Source organism: Lissotriton vulgaris, chromosome 7 (genome assembly GCF_964263255.1).
Source record: "Lissotriton vulgaris chromosome 7, aLisVul1.2, whole genome shotgun sequence".
Taxonomy (NCBI): Eukaryota; Metazoa; Chordata; class Amphibia; order Caudata; family Salamandridae; genus Lissotriton; species Lissotriton vulgaris.
Genome location: NC_141695.1, coordinates 202,541,312 through 202,563,799, shown reverse-complemented (window position 1 = coordinate 202,563,799; position 22,488 = coordinate 202,541,312).

Here is a 22,488-nt window from a genome sequence, read left to right as displayed (position 1 = left end):
AATTGTACACAACAATCCACCTCAGTCTTGCTTGGACCCTCCTTTACCTCCCGACCCGCTATTTTTCGATCTGCATGAACTCTCCGGGTGAGAGGAATTCCCACAACCCGCACACACGTGTTTGAACCTACATGCACCTTGCGGTCTGTTACAGTTGCCTCTATTGAAGCCCCAACAGACCCCCCGCTTTCTACCATTCCCGCCGGTTTTCGGCTGGTGATCGCCACCGGTGCCTGCTCGAAAGGGCACCGCGGGCTTCTGGCGGGAAACCCCCGACCCATTCCCACCTGGCGAGGAAGTCCTTGCCGTCCCAGGCAGGCGCTGCTTATGCCAAGAAATTGAGTCGAGGCAATCCCATGTCAGAGAGGAATCATACTCTTTCGCTTTACGGAATTTCATGTCGTAACATTTCCATTCATCCCCCTCATACATTTCATAAAAATCCATTATACGTGCCTGATAACAAGACAGTTCAGGCAATACCTCGGGCTTACGTTCACCAATAATCGCAGTAAACATTGCAAAGGCCTTTGCCCAATTCGTTATCGTCTCCTCCACCCTGACCTCCGCCATCTTGGCGCGCCAGACGCTCGGGTGCCACAAATCATTCTGTGTTTTAGCATATTCCATCTCGCGATGGTCGGTTAACAACGAAAACATATTGACATACTTGTCTGCCCATATCAATTCTTTTGTGGCCATCGGGATATGTTGAACCACCCTCTCCCGCCTTGAGGGTAATGAGCCCTCCCCTGCCACTGGCAAGGCGAGCTTACCTGGTGCGGTCGTTGTTCCCGCCGTTTTCTCGAGACCAGCTGCCGGTCCTTCTGGTGTCGCCTGTGGGGAGACAAGAGGGAGATTCGCCTTCACGGCATCTCGCGACTGCCGCAACTGCTGGATTAGTAATTTGGCCTCTTCAGCCGTGTCTCCTGGCGCCGTAGCACCCCCTGCCTTCTTATTGAGCCATGCGGCCAACTGGGTGGCCAATTCAGGAGGCATATCCTCATCGTTAGAGGGCGTAATCACAACCAGAATCGGTTGACCCGCGTCTGGGGTTGGTACTGGGTCATCAGCTGGTATGGCAGGGATGACTGGGGGCACCTCAGGGACCGGAACCTCCCCTGCCACCGCCCTCCTCTTAACCCTTTTCCCTCTACCCTCGGGGACGACTCCCGGCAATGCCGGGCCTATTACCTTCTTCGGGTTACCAGGCTTGTTCATTGCGGCCAGTTGCTTCTTGACATCCGCCAAATCACGACCAAGCGCTGGGACTTTTCCGAAGCTTCGTTCCATTCTCGCCATTCTGGTCACCAACATGCGAAGCATCTGGTCTGTCTCGGAACCCTTTCCTGCCGTCTTGCCAGACATGGTTTCGATTATCAACTGTTAGCCGATCAACACGGTCCTGGATCCTTTGCTGTAAAGTCTCTGAAAGAGAAACACAAGAATTACAAGTTCTCAAAATTGCTCCTTGTTCCGTCGAGGACTCACCAGCAACGAGTGGGTGCAGCCTTCCAAGCACAAGAACAAGAGGAAGTGCTGTGAGGCTGCAATGTGATAACCAATGTCTTTGTTGAGGCTGCCGTAGATAAGAGCTTGGCGATGGGAAGGCCAGAGTAGGTGAAGATTTGCACAGCACCGGTTCCGATGTGGGCTGTGAGGTTGAGGCAGAGCTCTTGCACTGGGAGATCTCATGCAACAGAGGTAATTTGTCGGTTCTGTTGTAAATTTCACTGTGAAGCCAAGGTGAGGCATTGTTTCTGTTGGATCCATAATGGGCTGGCAGAGCACCTTCAGGCTTATTTTCATGGGTCCAGGACTGTGGGCACCACTTTCCAGTGTAGGACAGCTGGCTGAGTCCATATGCTGGGTTCAAGGTTGTTGAAGCCTTCTTTCACTGAAGATTTACTCACGAGGCCACCCAACTAGCCCTTGTATTCACTTTCGGGGTCCTGCGTTCCTCAGATGTAGGTCCAGTACTTCTCACCAAGGCAGGCCTGCAGCGAGCAGCAGGGCAGCAGTCCTTCGGAGCAGCAGCCCAGCAGAGTGGCAATCCTTTCAGTAGCACAGCAGTCCTTCCTGGCAGAGTAATCACAGGTCCAAAAGAGTATTCTGAAGATTTGGTGTCTGAGGTCCAATATTTATACCAGGTGCCTTCTTTGAAGTGGGAGAAGCTTCTAGAGGTTTCCCTTTGAAGGGCACAGGTTTTCTGCCTCTATTGCCCTGGCTCCATACTAACTACAGGGAAAATAGACCGCTTACCGTTGAGTGAACTTGAGCACGTTGGAGCTTTAGCGGGAGAACATGGGAGCCATTGAGGAGTTGTAAGGGAGTGTTACACTATACTTCTCCCTGCTCTTGATGTCGCAGATGGGGGCTTCTTGCTTTCTATCCTTTTCTGGCCTACTAGCTCACAAGCCATTTCCAAATTGACAGACTCCAGCCTTCAGCCGCCACTGTTATGGCTGCCATTGTGTCCTACTCACATGGTGAAATCGGTAAGTACGGGCACGCAGAAGGGCGATGCTGGCTTTGTGGCTGAGGGCATCTTAGTGTAATGTAGTGAGGACCTGTGGGATAGGAGTCGGATGTTGCCAGCAGACTCTGAGCATGGAAGGATCCCATGTAAGACTGCCCCTGGAAAAAACGCATTCTTCCTTGAGCACCCAGAGCCTGAGCCTTGTGATTTTGGAGGATAATTGGTAGGTCCGGCTTCTGTCGGGTAAGACATCCCCAGTTTGTATTGGACCAAACCGTAATGGTTCTGTACTTGTTTCTGCTTGTTCCTGCTGTGGGTGGAGGCACCAGCCATCAACAAATACCAAGGCAAAAGCTAAGTGGCTGTCTGTCACAGCACCATTCAAGCACTGCATTACATTCATTGTTATTTCATTCCTCGACCAGTGACTTGTGACCTGTGACTGATAGCGCAAAGGAGAGGCCTGTAGTGAGCTACTGGTGGTCTGGTCTACTGAGTGGCCTTCATGATAGGCTTGAAGTCTAGAAGTTGTAGTGGGGAGGTTGATCTGTTGCATCGTGCTCCAAAGCACATTCTGCTGTGCTGCTGCTTGGGTGCTAGAAAGCTAGAAGCTGTGTATGAGAAGCTTACAGGCTTCCATAGTCTCCCAAGCCTGGAGGTGACTCAAAGCTCCATCTCTACCAGCGCCGGGAGGCATAACTGTTACATCGCTTGTTGGAGGCCTATAAAGCTCATTCTGCTGTCCCATTATTGACTGGAAGAGGCTAGGCCACCCCCTCAGCCTTTTGGTTTGCTGTTAATAATTTTTCACAAAGAGTCCCCTTTTCATTTTCTAGATGTGAGCAAGCACAAACTGACAAAAGGTAAGGACTGTGCTATTGCCGTTTCTGTAGACGGCACTACTTTGGACTCTTTCTTGTTCCAAGCAGTATCATGAGCAAAAAGATTGAACTGGCAGAGAGGCGCTTGTCTTTAGACATAGGGGAAAGCCATCTTTTTCATCTAGAATGGCTACTTCTTAGCCTCAGTCTGGTTCCCATGTGACTGTCCCTGCCAATTGCTCTCCCCAACCATTTCTGAGACCCTTACCCTTGCCTCCCCCAGGATGTTCGATAAGAATGGATAGTTGGATTAGTCCCTGTGAACCCTCTGCCAGGAAAAAAGAAAAACCAAATCCGGACCTCTCCTTGGCAATACAAACATAATGGGTCTACATGCCCTCCCTTCCATCAGCACAAGGTCCAGCGTACGGAAACCACATGGCCCCAGCCCATTACAGGTGGACTTGGCACCTAATCTTGAACATGATATGGGTGAAGGGGGCACATTTTTTCCTGCATTGGCTCAAGTCAATTTCAATTTCAATTTGTAATCTTTATTCGATGCTTAAAAAGACACCATAAAAGCACATGTACATTATGCACACATTAATAAAAACAATTTCTATTAAAAAGAGGATAAATGTTAAAAATGAGCTAAAACTGTATTACAATTTAGACTGGTAGGGAAAGGAATTCATTTTTCGGGGATCTGATAATATTAGAGTCCAATTTCTCTGGTATTTCTTAGCCGAAGTGCTACCCGAATAAAGTTTATAATACAAAATAGTGTGTGGGCATCTTCTGCTTCTTGTAGTAACTTCACAGCCAATTTTGCTTGTCTTAACTTTGATTCTTTAAGAATCCCCACTAAAAACTTGCGTCTTGGAACTGAGTAAAAGGAACACAATAAGACAAAGTGAAGGGTATCCTGCGGAGACCTGTTGTCGCAGCCGCAGGTACCCTTCTCCGCCACGGTGTGAGTGAATCCAGGAGGAACCGCAAATAGGTGATGGAGCATGTTGAGTCTGAAACGAGTCATATGATAACGATCCTGAGCATTGTACATGACCCTCAGGCATGGTTCCATTCCCTGCTTCGCAGTGAGTTCACAGTAAGAAAAAACAGTAGGTTTATACCTTTCTCTCTCTGTCCTGATCATCCGTAACCGTTCTGGAAAAAGTTTTTTTACCATTGTTTTACTTTCAACAGTGAGGACTTCTGGGGATGTGAAAAAGTTTATACAATCAATTTCTTCTAGAGAGTCCTTAACATACTTTAGCCAGGGGATGTTATGTCCTTTATCACGTTTGAGGCAGTCCTTAATGATTTGTCTAGTTAGAGCCGCCTCAGGGTTGGTCCATATTTTGACCCAAGCCAATAGAGGTTTAACTTTAATGCGATCTTCTATAAATGGCTCTCCGACTTCCTCGTGAATGACATAGGCCGGGACACTCTGTGGCACTTTCAGGATTCTTCTCAGGAATTTATTTTCTTCTACCTGTATTTGCTGTATTTTGTTGTCAATAAAACCCCAAATTTCTGCACCGTAGGTTACCTTCGCACAGCAAATTGATCTATACAAGTTTAGTATTTGTTCAGGAGACCACCTTCCTAGTCTTTGGCCGTACCCCATGATGGCTCCTGTTGAGGCCGCCAGTTTCGTTGCGTGTTTCTCCGCCAAAGGTTTAAAGTTAAGAAGGCTGTCGAACAGTACACCCAAACATGTAAAGGTTTTGACCTGGTCAATCTTATGTGATCCAATATGGTAAATAAAATTCCCCTTTTTCATTGGCCCTGTTGACATGATATAGGATTTTTCCTGCATTGGCTCAAGTCAAATCTTTAGAAACCTCTGCTATTGCACCTCTCATGGACAGGATTAGATCCCTGGAAGGGGTCATAATGGAGTTGTTGTCTAAATTGGACTGCCTATATAATTTTGCCCCTGCCTCTTGACCAAGCTCCCTCAATCTCTGGAAGCAGAAGCCATATCAGAAGACAGATGCTCATGCCCAGACTTTTCAATGATCACACTCTCCTGGTCCAATCTGGAGCCACTATGACTTCAGCCTGTTCATTCCTGATCCTCTTCAGAAATTGTCTCCTAGCTGGAGGGTTTTTCAGAACTCCAGCACACAGAATTTGGACACTATGCATTTTCAATGTTGGCGAAAAGATCCAGCAAGGATCCTACCCACTGTTTAGAGATGTCCTGCACCACATCAGGGTGTAGTCAGCATTCAGCATCTGTCAGTCACAAGCGGCTTAGGTCATCTGCCCAGGCATTCAGTAATCCCACCAGGTGGTTCATGCAGAGGAAAAAACCCTGACATTCCAGCCAACTCCAGAGGCAAAGACCCTCTCTGCGCAGAACCAAAATCCCACACCGCCCTGATTGTTGCAGTACCACACTGAGGTGGTGTTGTCCATGAGGACCTCTACCAGCCACATTTGATGTATGGGAGGAAGGCCATTAGCACACAGGGAATGACCTGCATCTCAAACAGGTTGATGTGGAGTTGGGTTTAATCCAGAAACCAGAGTCCTCGGATCTCATCCTCTCTGACATGACCTCCCGAACCCAGCAGAAACACATCTGTCACTACCATCAGCTCTGGGTGGGGAAGGGAGAGAGGTCTATAGCTGGGTCAATTGAGGTCAAACAGCCACCACTGAAGATCTTTTGCAGTCTCCTCTGTAACTCTGATGGAATCTGACAGGTTGCATTGGTGCTGGGTTCACTCAGGTGTCAGGTTCCACTGAAGAGCCTGCAAGTGGCATATGGCATAGTCAACAAACAAGATGGAGGAGGCCAAAAGGCCAAGAAGCGTAAGTGCCACTGTCATTGAGAACCAGGCCCGAGGCTTAAACATCAGGGGCCTCATTTATGAGGCCTTGCGTCAGTTTTGCGCTGCGGATGCGTCACTTTTCGTGACGCATCTGCGGCGTAAAACATGCGCCTTGTTGGGCCATATTTAAAAAGTGACGCATCTAGGTAGATGCGTCACTTTTTAAACCCCTGCGCCACATTATACCTGCGTCAGGTATAATGTATGCAGAGGGGGCGTTCCCCCGCAAAAAGCCTCGTAATAGTGACGCAGTGAAATCTATGAGATTTCACTGCGTCACTTTTAGGATGCGGTTGCGTCAAAATCTTGCGCCTGCCTCACAGCAGGCGTAAGACTGACGCAAGCCCTTTCACATGGGGCTTTCCCCATGTGAAAGGACGCATTGCTGGAGATGCGTCACTTTTGTGACACACTCCAGCAATGCGTCACTTTTGCGCTTACAGATGCGTCAGAAATACTGACGTATCTGTAAGTCCTTGCGACATGATGCGTCATACATTAACTCCATGGCTGCTAGAGCAATTCCCGGTGGGTGCTGAAATATTCAGAAACCCATGCTCCATGACGAGCTCAGCTCGTCATGAGTGTATGAGAGGTGTACATCATGACGAGCTGAGCTCGTCATGAGCGTCGAAGGTGTTAAATATGACGCATCATTGGTGTCGCAAGGAGTGCGCAGTGAAAAGTGACGCATCGCTGTTTTCACGCAGCGATGCGTCACTTTTCATAAATGAGGCCCCAGGATTGTAGCCCCAGACAGAGGGAAGGTCCAAAACAGCACAATACCCAAAATGGCTCCAATAAAAGGGACGTAAAAAATGTGGAGAGTTACCCCTTTTCCAAAGGCTCAGAGGATAGGGTTCAACAAAATCAATACATATAGATTCCCCTGCACTCATTACTGAAACACGATCTTTCACTATGTGGATGCTTAATTATCAACTTAAGAACAACAAATGCAGCTTCAATATCAGAACCAATTATGCTCCAACCACAAACTGTAAAAAATCACGAATAAATATATAATGAAATGCACATAAAAAACTGGTAACATTTACTCATATGATTCGTCACTAATTGAGCTAAATACATCAATGAAAACATTTAATCAGAAAAACATGAACAACTATATGCAATCACAATACTACAAAAAGGTAATTGTGTTGGCGCAGCATTTCAATGGTTTGTTGAATTTATCCAACCTTCTTCACGACCAATAACAAGTTAAAACGAGGAGAAGACAGAAAATAAATCTCCATATGGCTCATGGTTAAATACTTAAACAAATATGGTTGGACATGCTTCCTTGTTCTTATTATGATAATTATGTGAATACCACATATTAAAAGAATAAACATGATCATCAACATAGTGACAATGAGATATTCCATTGTCAATACCAATCATCTTTAGAGCTATACATCCAATTATTACACATATTTTTCCTTGGGTATGAATATATTGTGCATGTCGTACATCAGCAAATCTTATTTATTATGTTGTTTCTTGCTATGCCTCTTTTCCTGCATATTTAATGAATGCACTCAGCATATATTATCAACATGATTATACAATAGATAAAATAGAGAGATCGAGGTATCCTGTATCCTTTACTTGTCCTCATGTGACACATTTATTTGTTGATATTCATTCATTATAAATCATGATTTCATTTAAAAGGTGATACAATATTATCCTACTCAAAATTGAGCTGCACTCAACCAATACATTTCCACATGTGGCACATATCACATAAGGAAACATCCTTGATTTCTGCCCTTTTTTATTTTAGCTTATTCTAGCATTATTCTTACCTCTAATCTTCTCCAAAATTACACATTGGGTATATTGTAGTAGCTGTGCTTTTACTGATTTGTGAGATTTAAAAATTTGTGGTTGGAACATTATTGGTTGGTTCTGATATTGTAGCTACATTTATTTTTCTTAAGTTAAAAATTAAGCATCCACATAGCAAAAGATCGTAGTTTAATAAAAAGTCCATGGGAATATATTTATATTGGTTCCAATGAAAGTATTTGCAAAGGAGTAAGGTGTGATTTTTACAATGATTGTGAACCCCAATTAAGTCAGGAGGCTCACCACATTGCATGTAGTCTACATCTAATTGCAGAGAACCCCCCCTTTAATAGCTAGTCATTAGGGTAGGGGCAATCTGGAATCCCCCACCTCCGAATGTATGACTCAACCACTGCCATCACTTTTGTTAAAACCCAAGGGGTATTTGGTGCAACCGAAAGATAGTTTGTCAAATTGAAAATGTTTTTGGCTCCTGTTTTTATTCCAAATACTCTTCCGATAACCATTGCTAATTTAGCCTGCTCACCATCCAACTTCACAGTATTGGGGGATCTTAATATTCACCTAGACAACACCTCTGATTACACCACTAATGAACTGAATATGAGCCTCTCCGCACTTCAGCTAAAGGAGTTAGTATTCAAAACCACCCACATTAAAGTCCACTTACCTGACCCCGTTTTTAGCAACTGCTCCGACCTTACATCAGGAGTGCCATCTCTGCTTCCCTGGCCTGACCACTTCCTGATCCCCTTGACCTGGGAAATCCCGGACTATACCCTTTCTTCCAATTCAACCTCATGCCTTGAACGCAACTGGACCAAGCTTCCCAGAGAACTTTGGATCTCAGCCCTCAAAACTTCCGGAACTAACAGGAACCCAACCCTATCTTAGAAATGTAATTACTGGATCCAAAGCTCTTTAACCGATGTGCTCCCTATGAGGTACCCCCTCATAAAATGCAGAGCAAAGATGTCCCCCTGGTATGCCCCTAAATTACGGAAGTTCAAACAACACTGCAAAAGGTTAGAGAGAAAATGGAGACAGATGTATGCAGTCTCTATCAAATCCGAATATAGAGAGGCAATAAAAACCTACAAATGCAAAATTAAACTCGCTCAAGGCGCCTTCTATGAGGAAAAAATCAAGGCAGCTTCTAACTCTCCCAAGGAAATCTTTTGGATTGCCAAAGCCCTTTCAAAACTTCCCCAGAAGAAACCAACCTCTGACGATGCTCTATCCTGGTGTAACAACCTGGTGGAGTTCTTCCACCAGAAAGTACAAAATATATATTTCACCTTTACTCCAATCCAGTCTGAACCCACTAATTGTACAGGACGCAGAACCCAAGCCACATTGAAGCTACTCCCCCCTGAACCTTGCATCCTTAGACTCCATCATGCACCGTGTATAGTTGGGCTCCCCTTTTAGCCTAGTGCCCCCTTGCCCTGTTGCCAGTCATAGAAAACATCCTACCAACTGTTCTTGACCTGCTGAATGCCTCGGTCTCTGCTGGAGTGGTCCCCCGGGCATGGAAATGTGCCATGGTAAAGGCCCTCTTAAAAAAGCCCAATCTTGACCAGAACAAACTGAGCAACTATCACCCGATCTCCCTACTTCCTTGGCTGAGTAAGATTTTTGAAAAACACATCAACTGAGTGTTGGTAAAGTTTCTATAAACCAACAACCTACTCCATCATTCACAGACTGGCTTCCATCCCCAACACGGGACCGAAACTGCCCTCCTTGCTCTAACAGAGGAGGCAAGGAGAATCTTGGATCATGGAGGTTCTGCGGCAATCATTCTTCTCGATCTCAGTACTGCATTTGACAATGTAAACCATGACATGCTGATTCTGGGACTTGGGGATCTGGGTGTGTCAGGCAATGCCATCGTCTGGTTGCAATCCTTCATAGGTGAACAATCCTTCCAGGTCTTTGAAGGCAATGTTGTCTCTAAACGGATGCCCCTCAGCTGTTTGCCTCAGGGTTCTTCCCTTCTTTCCTGAGCCCCACACTATTCAATATTTACGAGTCCCTTGGCAGAGATTGTCCGTCCATTTGCATAAAAATCATTACCTACGCCAATGACACTCAGCTTGTGGTGGCGTTAAATCACCCCAAAAAATCACCAAGTAATCTTGAAAGCTGTCTTGAGGAGGTGGCCAAATGGATGGAGCTCTCTTGCCTAAAGCTCAATGGGGACAAAACCGAGCTTATGCTTTTCGGGAACTCCCCCTCTCTCAGCTTGGAGCAACTTTGGCTGAAATGCCTTGGCCCCACTCCAGCAGCCAAAGACCAGATCAAAAGTCTTGGCATATGCTGGACTGCTCCCTCAGCTTTAATCACCAAGCGGCGAAACGTCAGGCTGCCTGCTACGGCCTGCTACGTAAGATACCCACCCTTCTCCAATTTCAAGCAAAATAAATCATGGTACAAGGTCTTATCCTCTCCCATTCTGGATTATGGGAATGCCCTGTACCTAGGGGCCACGCATTCTACCATATGTAAGCTTCAAATAATCCAAAACTGTGCAGCCCGCACGCTTCCTCCAGCCCCTCCCGACAGTCTGCAGCCCCTTTGCTAAGGAGCCTCCACTGGTTACCGGTTAGGAAGAGAATCCAATCAAAGCCATGTGCATTGCGCATGATGTAGTGAGGTGGAGAAACAAAATTTTGTATACCCCTCGTGAATTCACTTCCTCATAACAGTAACTTTTATTATTTGTGTGGTGTGAAAAATATTAACCAACGTAGCATAGAATGCACACACAAATACATGTGGGAAACACTAATCTACTTGCATGGAGAAATATAACTAACTAATTAATGTTGTTGACGTGATGTTTATTAATGCAAAGCTTTAATTTAATCAAAAACGCCATAAATGTGCTTTTTGTGCATGTATTTGTGGCAGAAACCGAAGGATAAGGGAGTATAAAAATTGCATAAATGTTGCTTGTTTGCCAGGTAATAATTAACAGGGAAACCTTAGTATGTGGGGGAGGTAAACAGAAGGGTTACACTTCAATAATTAACATTTACTTGTGTTTGTTTCTATGATAGTTCTGATTCTGGGTCGTAAGGCCTACCTAAAAATTGGTGGCTTTCGATTACTGTGACAGTGAAAGATACTGCGCATGTGCGGCAAAAGCTGAGATTGAATGTGAGCTGCTTGTGCAGGAATGAAACCAGTTCAAGGACAACATGCCATGGAAGTCCTGATGACTGCCAAAAAGAATGGACGTTTGAGTTACTGAAAGTGTAAAAAGTTCATGGAGTTGCTAGTTGAGGATGTGACTAGGCCAAAGATTTATTTAAACAAAGGACTCTTTAAAATTCAGCTGACACAACGGAAATTGAATATTAGAATGATGAGGTGATGCTCATCCACCCCAAAATTTGTCCAATCAGAATCTGAGTTCATACTGACAGTTAATTTTTAGATAGATAAAGTTAGTGAAATAGTGTATAAAAACCCCAGACTTTACTTAAGAATAACCTCCTTTTCGATTTCCTCCTCAGATGCTGTTGGAATGCTGATTTTCCTGAGATGTAAGATTTTCTTGAATAATTGTTTTATTTCTTTGAGTGAGAACTGAGCTTTAGATGAGGTTATTAATTAGGGAAGTTAGGAGAAAATGAATTTTGGGAACTATCTGTCTTTTGCTAATATTTGTGATCTGAAACCTAAAAAATAATGTCTATTTCAGATTTTTTTAAATAAAATGAATATAACAGTTTGACATAAAACTTTCTTCTTTAAAGGCTACTTTGAATAAAGAAATAAATAAAGCGAATAAAATGTCAGACATGCTAAAGCTTGCTTTTAATAAAAATTTGATAAATGGAGAATTTAGCTGGTCTTGCATTTTCCTTCGCCAAATTTTTACTAGCAGATTCTTCAACCATAATGGAGGTGTGTCTGAATAAAATGTATTGCTAATAAAAACCATGGTAAAACATTTAAACTGCAGGTGTAAATACTATAAATATTTCGTTTTTATTTAGACACTACGCCATGATACAGCAGCTCTACTTAGATTCAGTGAAGCCTTTTAAAATTACAAAATGAGGTTACCTATGCATTCCAAATTGTAATCAGGTAGGCACCTAAAATTGGCATTCCCTCCTGATTTCAATGCATAAGAGATGATTGAATGGTAGATCATCTAAACTGCACTGGAAAACCATTGATAAGTTACAGACTCCTCTAAGTTGGTGGTAACCCCTTCACCAAGATAAATCTCTCCTCTTTGGACACCAACCTTTTTGGAATTCTTTTGGGAGACCACGGGGTAGCAGGCAGTGGTCCGTCGGACAGCTGCCTGCTCTCCAGTGAGGGGTCCCAAATGGGAAACATTTGTTTTTTCAAAACAGCACCGGTTCTCCATTTGAGAATGCAGTCCCATTGAAGGTGGTCTTCTGTTCGTTGCCAGTCACAATCCCCATGTTTGTAGCCAATCGGATACAGAAACTTATCTAATTACTATTTATTAAATATGTCTTTCCCTGAATCGCTATGACTGGAGAATTTGAAATGCATGCTATTAGTACATAGGTCACATTGCAAAATCGGAATCAGGTGTAAAATTTACAACCACTATTTTTTAATTTTCTCTTGTAATCGGGCCCGTCACCATTCACAAGGAGGCTCCCTTCCAGAATGTGGACCTGGCATGGTGGCCTTTATCATCTTTATAGGAAAAGGTGAACTATGTCCTTTTATCGTTGATTTTACCCCTCTGCCGGCACCCTCTAAATCCAATGTAACCAAGTGACTTCCTTAGATCAGAAAACAGTACACCAGAGCTGATGTTCAATGTAAAGAGTAGTGAAGAAGTGTGACTCAATGATTAGAGCGGCAGACCCTGATGCAGAGGTCTAGCCCGGAACCAGGGTTCAATTCCTCGCCTCGGCGGGTCTTGGGCTCAAAATTCCACAGACCTGATAATTCTCGCCTAGGTGCCTTTTCCAATAATGGAGTCCCACTCTGCAACTCTGGGCAATAGCTTGCTTAATCTCCACAACGGCCCCTACAACGCTAAGGATGCCTGGCCTCCACCTTGGGGGTGCCCAGGAGTGGACGCCTCACAGGGAAAGCCAGGATGGGTTCCACAGCGGTATTCGTACAAGCTCCTTGAGACCCTTGCGGGTGAGTAGTGCGCTATACAAGTATCAATTTACATTACAATGGGTGACTCTCTAGAGACCTACTGTTCAATTTGCCCTGACCAAAAACACGCTAGTGGTGCTACAGATACCCTTTTGAACTGTTGCATGCATGAGTCAACAAACTTGCAGTAGTGGCTCATCCTTCTGGGCGTTGGTGCTACGCCCTCCTTGTCTTCTGCTCTTTATTTAATGATACAAATAGCTCATTACAGAGCACTATTCAATATCATTGTGATAAAAAAAATTCTATCCTAGCAAGAAGCTGCAGCCTCAGGCAGTGAATATACCTGATGACTGATACAGATGAAGAGAGGTGCAAACCTCTATGAGTCAGTGAGCAAGGGAGAATGAGTGACCGGGGAAATCAGTGAGAATAAGCGACAGTGAGTGGAAAAACGTGTTAATGAAAGAGAATGAGAGATTAAGACAATGAGAATGAGTGATTTCAAAGGAGTGACAGTGAAAGGGAATGCAAATTACTATGTGTGAGAATGTGAGGGAGTGAAAGTCCACGAGTGCCTTATGCCTGCAAGATTGTTGCTGGCCATGGATTGGGGGTAATTCTTGGCATAAGAGTTGCTCATGGCAAAATGCTGCTCTGGAACACTGGGTGTAATTCTGGCATAATGGGAGATCTTTGGTAAAATGCTGGTGCTGGCACACTCTAGGTAATTCTTCACAGAGTTGACACCCATGGTAAAATATTGGCATATTGGACACATGTGTTAGCATAAGAGGTTTCCCATGTCAAAATGCTGACACTTATACACTAGATGTAATTCTTGGTCAAAGTGTAATTCTTGGCATAAAGGGCACTGCAGCAGTAGCAAAATGCTGCGTTGGCCAACTAGAGATCATTCTTGGCAGATGGAGCACCAATGGAAAAAGGGTGGCATACTGGAGGCAATTATTGTCATAAGGGTCACCCACAGCAACATGATGGCGCTGCCACAAAGGAGGTACATTTTGGGATAAGGGGCACTCACAGTAAAATGCTGGCATTTTGGAGCAATTCTTGGCATGTAAATCACCCATGGCACAATTCAGGCACTGGAGGTAATTCTTATCATAAGGAGTACCCATGCCAAAATGCTGTAACTGGCTTAATAGACGTAATTATTGGCAAAAGGGACACCTACGACATAATGCAGGTTCTGTATCACAGACGGTACCTCTTGGAATCGGAGAAGGCAAATAGGCCATATATGGGTTCGGAGGAAGGCACCCAAAGGTAATTGTTGACATAAGAGACGACCAGATATATGGATAGCACTAATGTCAAAATGCTGATATGGGATTATTGTGTGTAACACTTGCACTAAGGGGACACCCATAGCATATGTATGAACGGTAGCCATGAAAAATGTTGGCCTTGGTACATTGAATATTTTTATTGATATAAAGTGTATCAACACTTGTGCATTTAGAAAAAAAATTGGGTCAACTCCTGGAGAACATCAAGCTTCATTGGCTTGGAACACCATAACATACTTTGGGCAAAGTTATGTGAAAATTTTGCTGTGACCCGATTATTAAAAAAGGAAGGAAAGATTTGCACACGTGCTGTAATTAGGGGTAAGTATTACACTCCAATACTTTCAAAAATCGCCAGCCGTCACAGCTGAGAAGGGCAGCTTGGGTGAGAAAGGATTACAAGGGCTGTCTCTTCCATTGGTTGTGCCCCATCCATGGAGAGGTTCTCTGAGATGTTTTAAAGTCCTCATACAAGCCTGGTGGTCATTGCACTGGGAGCATACCATCGTAGCAATTTCAGCCCCAGCCTCCTATGTTGGTTAAAGTAGTCACAGGACAATTCTAACTGGGGATCCTTCATCGATGGAACTTAAAATCACTGGGCAGCTCGGTAGATGGACCTGCACTAATGTTACATCAGCTTTCTAACCATTGTAGACTCAGGTCAAAGGGCTCCTATTGTGATGGGGCGGCATTTCAAACAGGCAGTTGACAAATCAATTTTTGGATCATCTGTGTGCTTTAAGACCTCTTTCATACAAAACAAGCCATACTCTGTTATATTATGAATCTCTCTCTACTACAACGAAACAATGACCTTTACACTGAGCAGTAGTAACATTGACATGACTATCCTTGCTATTGACTCACAGATGCTCAGTGTTAAGGAGATCAATGATCTGTGCTTGCAGAGAACTACTGGTACATTTATAGCACTGGTGCATATATAGTAAACATGAGAGCACCCACTTCAGATGGAGGTGAATAGGTACCAGATAGGTACTGGGTGCAAAGATTCGGAGCCTTTTATTTTGGCACAGGTACACTGACTCACCTGCAGGTTCAAATACTGGATAATCATCTCATTTGCTGCTGCTTTGTTTTCAGGTAAATTCCTATTGATTGTGAGTATTACCTTTAGTTTTATTACTCTTCAGAGAAGCACACTGTGAGTCAATGGAGATGCAATTTGATTGGCCTGTCACTGGTATCCTAGTGACCATGACAACAATGTGAGCTAAACTGTCTTGTATATCTTTGTTTCCACATAATCTACCGCTCCACAATAAGAAATAAAATTGATTTATACAAATGTATTTATGACTTCTTAGGATGGATTAATTCATTAGTACAACACATTACTTTAACCATAAAACCTAATGAGATTTTACTCTTGATGACGGAGGAGAGGAGGATTACTTACAGGGATTAAACTTAGTTTTCGTCTGCGAATGCCTAAAGATGAGGGGTCAGTGGTATCAATAAGAGAAACGTATATAGATCTAACATACATTGAACGCAAGGAAAAATGTGTAATCTAATTCAATAGGATACCAAAGGAAACTCAAAAGGGGCTTCAAGGTAGATTAAATTACTGAATATTGGTACCAACAGCATGGTGGTACAAGAATAATAAGGGCAGAATTTAGAAAGGCAAATATTGAAATATCAGTGCATGAAGACAAGTATAGGCATGGGATTGGCTACACAGCTTGGCATGCCACCAGGTCCTGTGGCCAAACCCCATGCAGGCTGCCAAACCCACTCTGTGCACAGCCTTTGGCATGTGCAGCATAGGGTTGGCCTTAAAAGGCCGGGGCCCTGTCCCCAAATATCGAAAAAGGCAGAGGGGGCAGCATGCCCCAAGCCTTAATAGTCCCCGGGAACACCCATCCACTGGTGTATGAATTATAAATAGGTGTGGTGCCCCATGCTCACCCACTGCACCCACCAAGTTCAGGTTGTGGGCTGCGGGGCAGCACCAGGGCCCCTGAACCCAGCTGGCTCCTCACATGGTGCAGGAGGTGGCATTGCTCCCGCCCACAGGAAGGAGCTATTTTATGCTCTGTTTCTCTGCCTGCATCAGACAGGACTCAAGTCTGCTCCCAGCTGTTGCACGCATTTTTAGGTCTAGCCTTGGCAGCGAGCATGCGCTTTCTCCTCACTATACCGAGGGGAAATTCTGCCTGCTGCTTTTCATTGGTAGACTACTGCATCAATCTTCTTTGGTGACTCCTCACTGCTTGTCACACCCGAATTATCACTTCCGTTTTGTACTCGGGAGCACCGGCCAATTACAGTTCCCTTAGGCTGTAGTGCTTTAATTGTTCCTTCAGGGACTACTTCAAGAAAGCAGAAGCTTCCAAACATAGGGGCAGATTTACAATAAGAGGCGCATCCCTGCATATCAGCCGGGGTGCGCCACTTATTGTGCGCCATGCCTCCGTCACTATTGATGCGCCGCATTTACAATGCGGTGCACCAAAGGGCAAAAACGGCACAGATGCTTGATGCATCTGTGCCGTAAAAGTGGCGCATTGCTGGAGTTGCGTCGCAAGCGCGACACGGCTCCAGCAAGGCTCTGGGAGGCCCTATCTTGATAATGCTGCGTCAATCCTTACGACTGCTTCAAGCAGGTGCAGGGTTTTGACGCAGCATGGGCCCCAAAGTGACTGAGTGAAATCTTATAGATTTCCCTCAGCCACTTTTAGGCGGCGTTCCTGCACTGGAATGCCCCCCCTGCGCAGGAACGCCTCCTTCTGGCGCAGGGCTTTACAACGTGACGCATCTCCCAGATGCGTCACGTTGAAGTCCATTGTTTATGACTCCTCCCTCTGCTCTGACATTTCTTTGTAACAGAACACTGCCCTCCCAGCGGAGCTGGTTAACCCCAGGGGCTTTTTATCACCTCTTCAAAGGAGCCTGGCTATTCCACTTAACTCTGACTAATCAGGACAGACCCCTGGAAGGCTGAATCTGTCTTCACCGAAAAGAAAGTCTTATAACTTCTTGTCTGTACATTTTAGGAGAACTTCAACAATATCATATTGTTGGATTAATTAATACCATTCTGGAAAGTCTTTGAATGCTATTTTAATCATTCTCCTATCAGGCGTTATTAGCTAATAACGTCTTGCCATGTTAACCTATGTGGCAGGGGATTTGCAATGGGAGAAATGACGTGAGACATTTTTTCAGCACCAAGGCTTATAAAAACATATTTTATAACTATTTTGTCTTTATCTACAGGACCCCCGCCCCTGTAACACTTGGGGAGGCTTCAGGGGTTCTGACTATGTAAAAATATTGCAGATTCTCCCTCCACAGTGCTCCTAGCATAAACGTCGATTTTTCCAGCACTTTATCACAATGTGGGGAGTGAAATGTGCTATTTCACTTAACCCAGGGCATATAAAAATCATTTTATAGCGGTCCTCCTTATAAATACCTGACTCCCCACCCCTGGGACACCTAGGGGAGACCCAGGGGGTATCTAATATCCCCAAACATTGCAGGCTATCCATTTTTAAGTACCCCAAACACATAAGTTGAGTTTGGGCACAATTTGTTTTTTAAAGGCAGTCCTGCAACACAGAGCAACATTTAAACTGACCTCAGACTCAGCCGTGCACACATGCAAGTGCAGAAAGGGCTGCTGGCATCTAAACTGCCTTGTCCTATTATATACTAGGGACTGAGAGGCAGATTCAATCCCCCTGCCCTATTATGTACTATGGCCTTGTAGGGTAGGTCATGCCAATCATAGGGGTACCCCAACCCTTAGTGTACCCTAGTGTATGTAGGTGTTTTCACTGTATTCTAAGTGTCTCTTTCAGCATAGAACTGGCCCTGGGCCTGGTTAGGCAGAGCCCAGGGTCAGTCAGACTCAGTTACCACCAGTACCAGTCAGCAAAAATGTGGGTGGTGCTCAGGGCACAGGATGACTTTGCAACATTCAGAAATGTTGGAAATGGTCCTTTTTGCTGGGTTATCGCCAAACATTTTGCTTCTTCCTTCTATTTTTTCCTGACCTGTTGTTGTTGGCTATAGGACTCTGGTCACTTTACCACTGTTAATCAGTGCTAACGTGCCTTTGCTCTCTGTGTACATTGTTGTTATAATTGGTTCTCCCTGATTGCCATATTTGATTTACTGGTAAGTCCCAAGTAAAGTGCACTGAAGTGGCCCAGGGCTGTAAATCAAATGCTACTAGTGGGCCTACAGCACTGATTGTGCCCCTCATCATGAGTAGCTCCGAAAAGGTATCTCAGACCTGCCACGGCAGTGTCTGTGCGCAGTTGTTAATTGCCATGCTGACTTGGCAAGTACACCCACCTGCCAGACCCTAACCTTCCCTTTTATTACATTTTAGGCACCCCTGTGGCAAGCCCAAGATACCCCCCTGGGCAGGGTGCAATGTATGTGAAAGGTTGGACACGTACTGGTGTGTGTGACATGTTCTGATAGCGAAATACTGCCAATTTCATTTTCCACTTTACTTTTGAAAGGCTATCTTGCCCCTTAGGATAGAATGGAAAATGCTTTATAACATCTTGCAAATATAACTTCCCATTGGGACAAGATAGAGAAATACAGTTTAGGCTCTCTGAACTCAGAATTTAATAACACATCTTTTAGTAAAGGTGGTTTTTAAAATGTGTGTTTGAAAATGTCACTTTTAGAAAGTAGGCATGTTCTTGTTTAACCATTCTGGTTGCCTCTGGCTATTTGTGTATTGACTGTCTGGTTTTGGACTGACATGGGCTAGGGATGTGCATTCACTGTAGATAGCCACTGGGGGTTTGAGGTGTGCCTGGTCGTTCCTGGATGACTCAGAGCTGAGCTTAATAGGGCTTGGCTGAATGCAGAGTTGTGGGCAGAGGTTTTCTTGCACATGAATTGGGCCTGTCTCCCTTAGGCAATGCTTTCTCCACCCCCTGTGGTCATACTGCACCAGTGAGAACAGAACTGTTAGGGAGTTGGCTCGAAGATCCTTGCACAAAGAGAATAAATGAATGTTGGGGTATAAGTATTAGACCTAAAACCCCAAAACTGTAGATCACTTCTGGAATTCAAGAGAAACCTTTACCAAAGAGAAGAGCTGGAGAACTGAAGGAGACGTACTGCCCCTTTGCTGTGTGCTGTTTGGGGTTGGCTTGCAGTAGCTGGTTCTGCCAAGGAAAGGGCAAGGATTCTGCTTGAGGAAGATCTCCAAGGCCTTCAGTAGAGTTGTCTCGTGTTCAAAAGTCTCAGGGACACAAAGATTTCACCAGAAGCTCCCCTGAACTTTTCTAAAGTCTCAGGGACACAAGACTTTATCCCCAGCTCCCCTGAAGTTCCTTGCTGGGAGTTTTAACGTGCCAAGAGGTGCCTGTGACTGTGCTTGGCCTCTGGAGGTTGTTCCTGCAGTTGGGAGCTGGAAAAGCAATGCAACTGCAAGGAGATCAACACATTGCTCTTCTTGCAGCAGTTTTTTCCCGACACAGCACCGCAGAGCAAGGAGCATTGCCTCACATTGCCTCACATTGCCGTGCCTCTGCCGAAACCAATTCAGCGCCTGTCACTGCTGCAAGAACCGACACATCAAAGGATCGTGGTGGAAGAAACCGACTCAGTGCCACTCGACGCCGCTGCATCGAATGCAATGCAGCCCGTATTTGCACGCATCGTACCTGTGCGGCTAGTTTTCGAGACGCATCACCCGCAGACCAGAATCATCTTGGAGTCAATGCATCACTTCCCCACCAGACAAGATACAACACATCACTACTCCTGTGTGCTGAAGAAATGCCGCATCACCTCCCCATGGTATGAGGAACTGATGCATCTTTTTGTGTTCTCGACACTTCCCATCTGTGCGGCTGTTTGGCCTTGTGAATTTTGTCACAACTACAGGCACTTTGAGAGTAATCATGCATCTTTTTTCTATGGACCCAGTTGCTTAAAACTTTTTTAAAGTTATTTGCTTAATACTTGTATGTTGGATTTTTGGCGTTTTGGTCTTTTTTTTTGTCCTCCTTTTTCCACCATGGTTTCAAAGATGACAGGTACCAATGGACTCAGATACTGCCTCAGTATACTACTGGTAGGGCTTACGCGATCTTCCTATACCAACACCTTTCAGCATACAAGAGCCATTCAGGACCCATGCATTAAATTCAAATATAACGTGGAAAGTGCTGCCGTCATAGCTAGGGAGCCGGCCCTGAGCCAAGCACGTACTGAGGGAGAAGACCGCAGCAGCTTAATCATTGGACCAGGGGGAAAAAAAAAAAAGGTTAGTTAATTCCATTTAAGCATGTGCCAAAAAGCCCTTTTATTTCGGTTGCCGGATCTGGCCAAGCCAAGTTTGGATACTTGTAGAACTGAGGCTCTCCAATCTGAAAGTGTAGGTGGATGGTGATCCTTCCACTTTTTACATATTTCTCTCCTAGCCAATAAAATTGAGTAAAAGAGAAGATTTTTCACAGGGCTCCGCTCTTCATCCATAACACCTATGATTGCTAGAGGAAGATCAATTGAGATTTGCAGGCGCCAGAGATGATGTAAGTACTTTACTAATGGCGTCCCAAAAAGCACTAATTGAGGGGCTTTCAAAGAACATATGGGCATCATTGGCATTTACTAAGCCGCATCTGGCACATGCCACTGAGGAACCTTGAACAAATTTTGCCAGCCTATACGGAGAATAGTATGCTGTGTGAAGGGTGTACAGATGATATCTGTGCAACCATGCAGGCTTCACAATATCCCACAGGGCCTTGAATGAGATGGACCATAAATCTACCAGATTGCCACAGACTAAAGAGGGTCCCCACAGCAACACGGGTAGTTGGAATTCCCCTTTAGACTCCTCTAGTATCAGATTATACCACAGCGATACTTCTTTCTTGCCTGGTGGTTCGTCCAAAAGTAAAATTTCCAGTTGGTTGCCACCACCAACTGGAGCTCCCCTTCGACCTGAGGCCTGCATCGAATAGGACTGTGCCCAACTGGCTATCTGGATGTACTTAAATTTAGAGAGATTAGATCCTATTTTGTCTTTTAGGGTTTCCCAAGGTAATAAATTACCCTCCACAAAGATGTCACCCCATGTCTCGAGCGCCACCATCTCGCAAGGGTGCTGCTAAACTATCTTCCAGCCAACCAGGATTTCCAGGGGAACCCCATAATGGGGCTCTACTAGAAAAATATCCAAAGTTTGTTAGATTCCTCACCTTACACCATACTCTTGCCATCCCCTGTAGAACCTTCAATTTTTTTTTTTTTTAAACTTCGGGTCTCCGAATTTAAATAGAAAACCTGACTGTGTTGCTGCTTCCCCCCTAAGCATGGCTAAAAACATGCAGCGAACCCCTTGACCTGTCGGCATCTTTAATAACATTCGAGCATGGCTCAGTTGGAACGCCCACCCATATATTTGCAAATCAGGGGCAGCCAACCCCCCCTTTTCTCTCCTGCGCCTAAGCTTTTTCCAGGCAATCCTTGGGATATGTTTTGCCCAAATGAAAGATGTTATATCTCCCTGTAACTTATACCTACAGAATAAAAAAAAAGAGGAATGGTATTGAAAAGAAAAGATACCTTCGGTAAAATAGTAATTTTAACCAAATTAATCCGGCCCAGCAGGGATAGAAGAAGATGCGACCAGGACTGCATGAGTGAACGGCATTCCCTAGCAACGGCTGAAAAGTTGTTTGTAGCTAATTTGTTTATATCTTTGATAATGTTTAGACCCAAATATCTCAGATTAGATGAAAGTTGAAACCCCATCTCGCAACCTCCATCATTCCAAACCATTACCTTAGTCTTTGAGGCATTAACTTCGTAACCAGATATTTCCCCGAACTCTAAGGCCAATTTAACGGCTTCTGGAAAAGCTGGACGTATATCTGTGGAGAATATCAAAATATCATCAGCATATAGTGCTACTTTCCTTTCCCACCCCATAAAACTAAATGGTTTAATCGATTCCTCTCCCCTCAACAACTGGGCAAAGGGCTCTATCTAGAGGTCAAACAGAAGGGGGGAAAGAGGGCAGCCCTGGTGTGTTCCCCTTGTGATGGGGAAGGGGTCAGCTAGTTCACCATTCA